The 10,100-nt window shown below is 37.8% G+C and overlaps 1 pseudogene; it reads left to right on the top strand.

The window, feature by feature from the left end:
* The first annotated feature begins 721 nt into the window (after positions 1-721).
* LOC115220457 lies at positions 722-840 on the top strand (annotated as a pseudogene).
* The last annotated feature ends 9,260 nt before the right edge of the window (positions 841-10,100 follow it).

Raw genomic sequence — 10,100 nt, 5'->3', positions numbered from 1 at the left:
TGTCATGGTTGGAATGCCTTTTGATCATAGACGAGCTGGATTGCAGTTGATTTAGTTCAACAATAACAACAACAACAACAAAATAATAACTAGGCTTTGCATTCTATAGTATATTAAATGAATTCTTGTATCTTAATTAAGTACCGCCATAACTTCTGATTTGGCTGATTGGAATTGTTGGCAAGGAAAATGCTTGTCACCACAACAGAAGTTCCGACCACCTGAAAGAGAAACATAATTATTAGGAATAAATTAACTGATAAAATCTTCAATGTAAGGAAATTGAAAACGGAAATAGGCCCAACAAAAGAAAATTGATTTGTGTAATTCAAATTTTACAAAATCACATTAAAAGTAAAATTACTTTTCATAAACAGAATCGTCAACTGGAACATAACAAATGATTATTAAATAATTGAACAATTTGCAAAAGAAATATCAATATCTTTTCTTCGGTAGTTACTTTTTCATGGTATAAATGGGATTATTTTATGAATTATGTCTGTGTGTATGTGTGTGTCTGTGAGTGTGAGTCTCTGTGTGTGTGAATGTAAGTGTGTATATGTACGCCTGTGTGTTTGTTTGTTTGTGTGTGTGTGTGTGTGTGTGTGTGTGTGTGTGTGTGTTTGTATGTGTGCATACGTGCATGATTGCATATCCACGCGTATGTGTGTGCATGTGTTGTCTGTGTTAGTATACACAGATATAGTTTCTTTAGTTTGCTTACGGCCATATGATGTTGAATGCACCGGTTCTCGTCCGATCACCGAAGCTAAGCAACGTTGAGCCTAGTTAGTACTTAGATCGGTGACCGCTAGGGAAACCTGGGTGCTGTAAGCATCTCATATGAAGGCACATGACTCAGTGGTTAGAACGTCAGGCTTACAATCATGAGGTAGTGAGTTCGATTCCTCGACAGGGCTGTGTGTTGTGTTTTTTAGCAAGACACTTTCTTTCATGTTGCTCCATTTCACTCAGCTGTAGAAATGGGTTGCGCCAAGCTGTATCAGACTTTGCCTTTCCCTTGGATAACATCGGTGGTGTAGAGAGGGGAGGCTGGCATGCATGGGCGACTTCTGGTCTTCCATAAACAATCTTGCTCGGACTTGTACCTAGGAGGGAAACTTTCAAGGTGTAATCCCATGATCATTCATGACCGAAAGAGTCTTTACTCGTTTAATTTCTTTAGTGCAGCAAGATCCAAAACCTGCTTCCCCGTCGGCTGTTGGTCATTGACATTTTTTGTTAGGCTGGTGACTATGACTTCTACAAACAACTTGCAGAAGTGAGACAGTAAGTATATGGGTTGTTTGCTTTTAAGATCTTCCCAATTACTTTTCTAATAAAGTAAGATTGGGGGTCATAGATTTCACTGACCTTCTCTGCTACCGTTTTGTCTGCCACCTTGAGCCTGTCTTTATTTATGAGTACCATCAACACCGATTTTATAGTGTCCTTTCTCTCTTGAGTCTCTTAAGATTTTTCTTCCACTTTTTTGCAGTCACAGCAGCTTCTTCAAACAATTCTCGAAGTCTCTTTCCAGATGTCTTATCGCATTGTAGAGAACGGAATACTCAAGGCGATTTTTAAGTTCCTCTTCATAGTCTTCTGTTTTTGTAGAATTTTATTGTTTATTATGAAGTTTCATTTTTTTGGAAAGACTACGACACAATAGACTGCATATTCACTTCAACACAACTTCTAGAACGTGAGAAAGAGCATAAGCTGTCTTCTTGCATCGTCCCCATAAATTACTTAAAAGCATTACAGCGGCATCTGTTTGAATGCAACGCTGAATTCTCGCTGAAATGCAAGGAATCGGGGTCAATATATTGACCCTCTCAGTGAGGCGAACTAGGGATGTGCCATCGATATATATCAGTCATCACTACCTATAAGAGTTTCAGTCCGCAAGGGCGTCAAACAAGGAGGTACCGTGACTCTAAAGATTTTCAATGCATGTCTCAAAAATTGTCAGGGACCTTGATTGGAAAGGTGGCGTCAACATCAATGTCAGGCTGTTAAAATACCTCCGATTCGTGGACATGGGGCTCCTCGCAAAAACCTCAGATTTGCTGCAGACCATACTAAAAGAACTGTACACATTGAGTTCAGTTGTAGGCTTCAAAATAAACATGTGAAAACAAAATACCTGCAGTCCCAAAACGCTGAGTAGTAGCAGGAAACGATAAAATTGACAAGATGGAGAGCGTCTATTTGGGACAGACAATCAATATATATCAAGACATCAGTTCTGAAACCTTGAGCAAGAGGGAAAGCATTTGCCTCGATTAAAGATGTGCTCAAAGCTCAGCCAGACAATACTCTATGTGCCATTCTCCAAATCACCGTCTTACCTGCGCTCTTATATGCAAGTGAGACATGGGCTATTAAGATGAAGCAACAACAGAAAATAGCTATGGTTATGGTACAGCGGGACTTGGGAAAATGTATACTAGCAATGCCATTGTGGAAGCATATCCAAAACACGATAATTCAAGAATGGGATGACGTGAACGATGTGATCACGGCATCGAATGCATAAGTTCTGCTGGACTGGATATGTCGCAAAGCTCACAGGCAACACGTGGACTCGTATAGGTGTTGCATGGTATCCGAAAGATTGGTAGAGAGTAGATATAAGGCATGCAAACAATGGGAAGATGATATAGTAAAAAAAACCCTCAAAAACCAAAGCACCCTAAAAGCCCGGACCCAAATGGAAGAGAGAGGCAAAATCAGAAGAATGGGAGCGTACAGTGATCAACGATGTATAAGCTAAATACTTTTTGTATGTTTCCTTCTCTCATACAAAGGACAAGAACTCGAAACGTTAGATTAAAAAAAAAAGATGACGTAAACCAAAGGAAGAATGGCAGTATTCATGATCCTGTGTGGAGTGCTTTTGACTGGTGGGAAGAAGGGCCAAAGTCAATTTATTCTATGACCGGAGAACTAGCCCGAATGCTTGCAACGATGTGATCGCTGCCTGAAACACCCAAGGACCGGACGAGAGCGTTAGACAGGGATAAAGGATTATGGCCTTCACACAAGAACGATTCTAAGAATGATTCTACTGGTAGGCTTCCACAAAGAATTCTTCATTGCTCGTAGCAACTTAACTTATCTTTTGCGGTATAATCATTGCCAACGTAGACCATTAATAGTTTCCTTGTATTTCATCCTATAATCCATCTCCGATGAAATAGAACAGAAAAGAAAGAAAAAAAAGAGCAATCTCCCCCCCCCTCAAAAAAACAACAACAAAAAAACAAGAACAAACGGGGAAAGAAAATGACAAATGACTAATAAATAAAATGCTTATCAAACCCAACTCTGATTCAAAAATGAATTAAGTGTTAGTTGTTTGTGTGACACAGAATAACAAATTCTCTCGAGAGAAGCTGATCGCTGAATGATTCGTATCAATTGGAAACAGTTATCGACTTTATTTATTATTTTTATTTTGGTCTTTAATCTTTTCCTGGATGAACATACAAAGGTAACCGGAAGCGTGTCGAAGTTTAGAAAAAAAGAATACGATATCAGTAATGGATGGCAAATTGACATTGACTAGAGATTTCAGAGACAGATAAACTTTATTTTCTTTTGTGATGGAAGAAAAACGATCTGCAACACGATACACTCATGCACACACACACATACAATATCATATACATGATTATACACCCACATATATATTTTTTGTTAGACAGAAATACAGGTTGCTTGTGATTTCGAAGTTTCGAGCACATTCACGCATATATTCACGCACGCACACACACATATGTATGCATTCATTTACATACATGCATATTTACTTGAATACATACACATATACATACACTCGTACATACATACATACATACATGCATACATACATACATACATAGATGTGCACGCATACACACACAAACACACACGCCTATATGTATATATGTTTGTATAAATGTATATATTTATCTATCTATCTATCTCTCTATCTATCTATCTATCTATCTATCTATCTATCTACCGATTGATCGATCAATCGAATAGAAAACTATCGAGTGAAATTTAAATTATTTTGGAGATATGGATCATACTCATCCATAAAGCTTGTTTTTGTGGTGTTATATAAAGGTACGTTGGCCATATCTAAAATTCGTACCTATTTACAGCTAAGTGTACTGAGCCAATTAAGAATTAAATGTAAATGTATATACAGTAATCCCTCGCCATATCGCGGTTCACCTATCGCGGTTTATCATTTAAGCATACGCCGATTACTCCATGGCGTTGTTTTGCATTTATAGCAAAATAAATATATACAAATTATTAAAAAAAATATACAGTACAGTGCTGTTTCTATTTCGCAGATTTTCACCTATCGCGGGGTGTTTTGGAATGTAACACCCGCGATAGTCGAGGGATTACTGTACCTAGTGCAAGCATGGACAATACTCAGTCAATATATTCAATATCGTAACTAAGCATTTTAGTTGTGATCATCCAGATTTTTTTTTCAGATAGTGTTTCTAGAACTGCATTATTTAAGGGACACATCCTTTTTTTTAAGACAGTAGGTTATGTTTTGAGGGCGATTCGGTTGCCATTTCTTGTACATCGAGCCTCTGCACAAACGCTTCCCTATTAGTTCGTTGAGAGACCGAGTCACTATAGATCACAACGCGGGAATATGCCCACCAGTTTACCTACCAAATATTTACGTATCTACTTACATACTTCATAGCCATCCGTGCACACCCAGGTACCAATTCGCTTACCCATACTTACCCGTGTATCTATGAAATTCTTACCTCCCTCCCTCGCTCTCAACCTACCTACATACCTACCTATTAACCTACCTACTAAGCCACCACTCACCCACTTATCACCATTCCTACCTACCTATCACCATAATCCATACAATCATATATATAAACATACATACTTCTGTTTATTTCGGGAACAAAGCCACTGGCCTTTTTTCATAAAAGTCCAGCCGTTATGTATGTGTTAGACTTACTAATGTAACTCAATTTATTTGCGGACCATCTAAAAATCTATTCTGGAAATATTTAGATTGCTGAGAAACAGCTGGATTTAATAACATTTTTAGATGATATAGAGATGGAATTCGGCCTAAAGACATGTTCATATTTGATAGTTGAGCGCATAAAAAAATTGTTTCCTATGGATGGTCTCTATTTTCCTCTGTTTCTGACAATGTGAACTATAAATATCAAGCTTTTAATGGAAATATATCATACAAAGGTGCTGCTATCATAGATAAAGTAACCGAAGACTAATATACTAAACTCTAACAATCATATCGTAGTCGGAACTTTCTTCTTGCAAAACAATATCTCGCGATACATTTGATTATGTGAAAATACGTGATCTAGTGGTTAGAGTGTTGCATTCACGATCGCAAGAGCGTGGTTTCGATCCCCGGACTGGGTTGTACGTTGTGTTTTTGAGCAAGACACTTCATTTCATGTTACTGCAGTCTAATCAGCTAAAGACGAGTTTCAGTTGCAGCTGGGAAGTTAACCTTGAGACCAACCAGCGTCCCGTCCAGGAGGGAGTGTTGTAACCTCAGTAATACACCAGTGAAACCGAGTTAAGTCTCTGCCATTTAAGCCCTAGTGCTCGACAGACAAACCTAACCTGTAATTGGAGCGACATTTGGAACACTTGACTGGTCTATAGAGGACATCTGTTTTAGAAGATGTTAAAACTCGTAAAGTAAGGAAGGAGGTGGCGGAAAGGAAGAAGATGACGAAGAAGAAGGCGAAGGAGAAGAAGACAAAGAATAATAAAAGAATGCGGGAGTGGTATGATAGTAGTAGGATGTTAAATGGTCAAGTGACCTATAAGTGAATCGTTGTGGATTATAGCAGTGCTTGGGACTGTTTTAAATGAATTCTTGTGTATCTCTTTTGAATGTATCGATTTTAATATTTGCGTGTGTATTTGTGTTATTCTAAGGCCATGGTGGATATGTCATTTGCTATAGATGCGTTCAAAAGGGGTCTGTATTTTGTGATAAAGAACAACTCTTTATTAATTCGTTGGCTACAGGTTGTATCGTCCCTGAATTGATAGAGGGGTAAAATTCTGAAGCTTGGATTTTTGTTAGCGCAAATGTCGATGTGTTAGCTGAATGTTATTTTTCTGTTTTTCGGAATTTTGATCTGGAATTTGTGCAAAGCCATCCTTTGACGTAGACTGTTTTTTGTTTGGTCTATGTATATCAGGTTCTCCGAAGCACATGTGAAGCTGCTTTTCACTGTGAAACGTTGTCCTTGTTTGAAGGAGAACTTTGATCGCTCAATTAAATTGACGCATATTCCACAGTTGGGTCTTCCAAATTTTTTTACTGACGGCTTCAGTGTTGCTGTTGAACGTATTCGGGCTTGTGTTAGGAGACTTTTAATAGATTTGCTCTGTCTCTTGCTTTTTGTGATGATGTGTGATTGGAGGATTAATTTCATTCTGTGGTCCTTTTTTAGCAGGAGAATGTTTTGAAGGATGGTGTCGAAGGCTTCATTTTTAAGAGGATTGTGTGTGGAGATGTATGGTAGGGCTTTTGGCTGTAAAAATCCTTCTTTAATTTGGGATGTCTGAGTTCGTGGATGTTGAGTTGTAGGGCACGTTGAAAGCATATGTCAATTAGTGAAGGTGGGTAGTTCCTGGTGATGAGTGCATCCTTTAGTTCGTGTAGTCGTGTGTCTCTGGTGCATGCATTAGAAACTATAGTACAGATCCTTTTTGCTAGGTTGAAGGGGATATTCATTATGGTGTGTCTGGGGCGGCATGAGTTGAACAGTAGCTATTGCTTGGAGACCGTGGCCTTATAGTATATATCTGTTTCTATTATGGTGTTAGATTTCCTAATGAGAATGTTGAGGAAGGGAAGTTGTTGATGGCTATATTCCATCATGAATTGAATGTTTACATCAAGTCCATTTATAAGTGCTTGAAATTCTTTAAGTCTCCCTATACTTTCATGCCAAAGAATGAAACAGTCACCCAGGTGTCTCTTCCAGTTATTTTCTATGTACCTTACGATAAAGACTAATTTCTAGATATCCCATGACTAGGTTAGCAAAGGAGGGGACAATTCTTGTACCTATCGCAATCACCGATTTTTGTCGAAAGAAGTTGTCTTTGAAGACGAAGTAGTTATTCTCCAAGATAAATATAGCCCTTCTATCACGAATTCTTTTTTGATGCGATGTGGGAGTTCGTTGGCGTAATTCTCTAGCTGGAATTGAATTGCCGCTATTCCTAATTTGTGGGGGATATTGGAATAGAAGTTGACTACATCGAAGGATACTAGTAAGGTGTTTTTGTTTATTGTTTCAGGAAGGTGATTAAGCATATCCTGGTCGTCCCTTATGTAGCTTTTGATATGCTTGAGGTATAGTTTTAAGAGGGAATCTAAAACGTTACTGAGGCGGTGGGTTTCGCATGCGGGACCTGCTATTATAGGTCTCAATTTGAGGTCATTAGGAGTAGGGACTTAGTCAAAATAAAGGAAGATGGAAAAATATTAGTTGAGGGGACTATGATTTGCATATAATTACATAAAAATGAAGAGAATAACTATGGAAGCCTTAGCAATTGCAAAATATAAACAATATCTCACTACGCAGATACAACAAACGTAAAATAAATCATGATCTCTGACGGAGAAATGCATTATATAATTTTCGAAATCCAGTGTTGACAATTATAACAGTATTCCCATGATCGTTTGCCATCCACGGAAAAGCGTGCAACGAACAACGCAGTATTGTTAGCATAATTTCATTCTAATAATGATTCTGAGAAGTTCTTGAGATTTTAATGGGAAAATGGATTTAGGAGGCAATTATTCCAAACTAAAATTAAATGACCAATAAGAAAATTACATCTTTATGTGAACATTCGAAAACATAAAAGCAGAAATGATGTCTCGGCACTGTCATTCGCACACGTGAAGTAACCGTATATACCATGCACCTTTTGGTATATTCTAATCTATTAATGTCTGTATCATCATCACACCCCACCACCACCATCATTATCATTACCACCAGCACCAGCACCAACACTACCATCATCATCATCATTACCACCATCACCACCATCGCCGCCGCCGCCGCCGCCGCCACCACCACCACCATCACCACCACCATCACCACCACCACCACCACCACCACCACCACCACCACCACCACCACCACCGCTGCCGCCGCCGCTGCCACCCCCACCATATCTATCTATCTATCTAACTATCTATCTATCTATCTATCTATCTATCTATCTATCTATCTATCTATCTATCTATCTCTCTCTCTCTCTCTCTCTATATATATATATATATGGTTTGTGATTTGTGATGTTCATTATTTAAGTGATATATATATATATATATATATATATATATATATATATAATGAACATAAATAATGAACATCACAAATCACAAACCATAGTCCACGATATAAAATGATAAAATGAAGACGTTCTATTGAAAATGAAGTCGGTAGAGGTGTTAGCAAAAGTATGTGGGAATATAAATTTGTATTTAAGTATTTAGCTGCCAATATACTAAAACATAAAAAGCAGGTTTGACGTCTCGGCACGGTCATTCGTGCACGTAACGTAGCTTATATCAGTGAGATATCTATTTATGGGACACACTCGCACGCGCCCACTATAAATAGGCAAAGCGATTACAGGTATATGTTTCTGCGAGATAAATAGACAAGAGATAAGTTAGTTGCATAGATACAAATCTACATAGACCATGAGATAAAAAAGGAAAAAATCGAAAGGAAAGTTAACTAGAGATTTAAATACACTGAAAGACATACAGAGTTAAAGATTTGCTGAGAGCGAACGAATGACGGATATATTGTACGAAATATATCTAAACAAGTGTGGTTATACCTAAACTATCTCTGAAAAATAGTTTGTTTGTAGTTTTTGACTTGCCGTTAAGAAAATTTCTGGGTCTGTTTGAAATGTGATTAAAATAGTTCTGTTATAATATTAAGACAATAGGGGATTTGGTGCTGTCTTTCTGGAAAATAGCTTGGAAATTGAGGAAAAGAGAGAGATAGAAAGACAGAAAACGTGAGAGAGAGCAAGGGAGAAAGAGTCAGAGAAGGACAAAGATAGAGGGTGAGAAAGAGAGAAGTGGAGGAGAAAAAGTAAAAGAGATATAGGGCGTGACAAAATGGCGGGGATAAAAGAGAAAAACTGAAAAAGAAAAAAAGAAAAAGAGGAAAGTAGTTTCTCAGCTTGAAGTAATAGCCACAATATGGCATTAGGAAATCTAGCACAGAAGTAAGAATCAAATAAATACACACACAAAAAAAAAGGTAAATGGCGAAAGTTTTTTTTTCCTGAAGATGGCGCTCTTTGGTCTGTTGTTGAAATGTCAGAAAATAAACTGGTCATTCAACTGGAAGAAATGGTGCCTAAACATTAATTTAACTGCCAGGAACTGTTGCAAAAACATTTGAAGATTAAGCAAGAAAATGATAAAGGGAAGAGAGGAAGAAATATACGCGAGATTATGCGCACATCCCCTCATACATACAGCACATATACACACACATAGACATACACGTACATAGACTCACATACATATACAGAAATTCACATGCAGACACGTGCACACACACACACCACACAAATACACACATACACACACACATATATATAAGCACATTTTCAAATACGTAGTCGCATACACAATCATTTACACGCATTCATATACGCTCTCTTATAGGTAAACTCACATACTGACATACTCACATATTGGCAGACACATACACACATAGCACACACGTTTACATACAAACATGCACGCATACACATATACATACACACACACACATTCACAAAATCTTAGATAAGAGAAAAAAGCGAAAATGGGGTGAGAGAAAGAGAGAGGGAGAATATTAATGATAATGACAACATTAGAGACAGCATGCTCTGACGACAACTCAGATGATGATAATAATGATGATGATGGTAATGGTGATGGTGGTGGTATTGATGTTGTTGATGACATGAAGATGATGGCAAAGGAAAAAGCATTACTAGGTTTGGCGACA

This window comes from Octopus sinensis, linkage group LG1 (assembly GCF_006345805.1).
Source record: "Octopus sinensis linkage group LG1, ASM634580v1, whole genome shotgun sequence".
NCBI lineage: Eukaryota > Metazoa > Mollusca > Cephalopoda > Octopoda > Octopodidae > Octopus > Octopus sinensis.
This window is presented reverse-complemented; position numbering and strand designations above follow the sequence as displayed.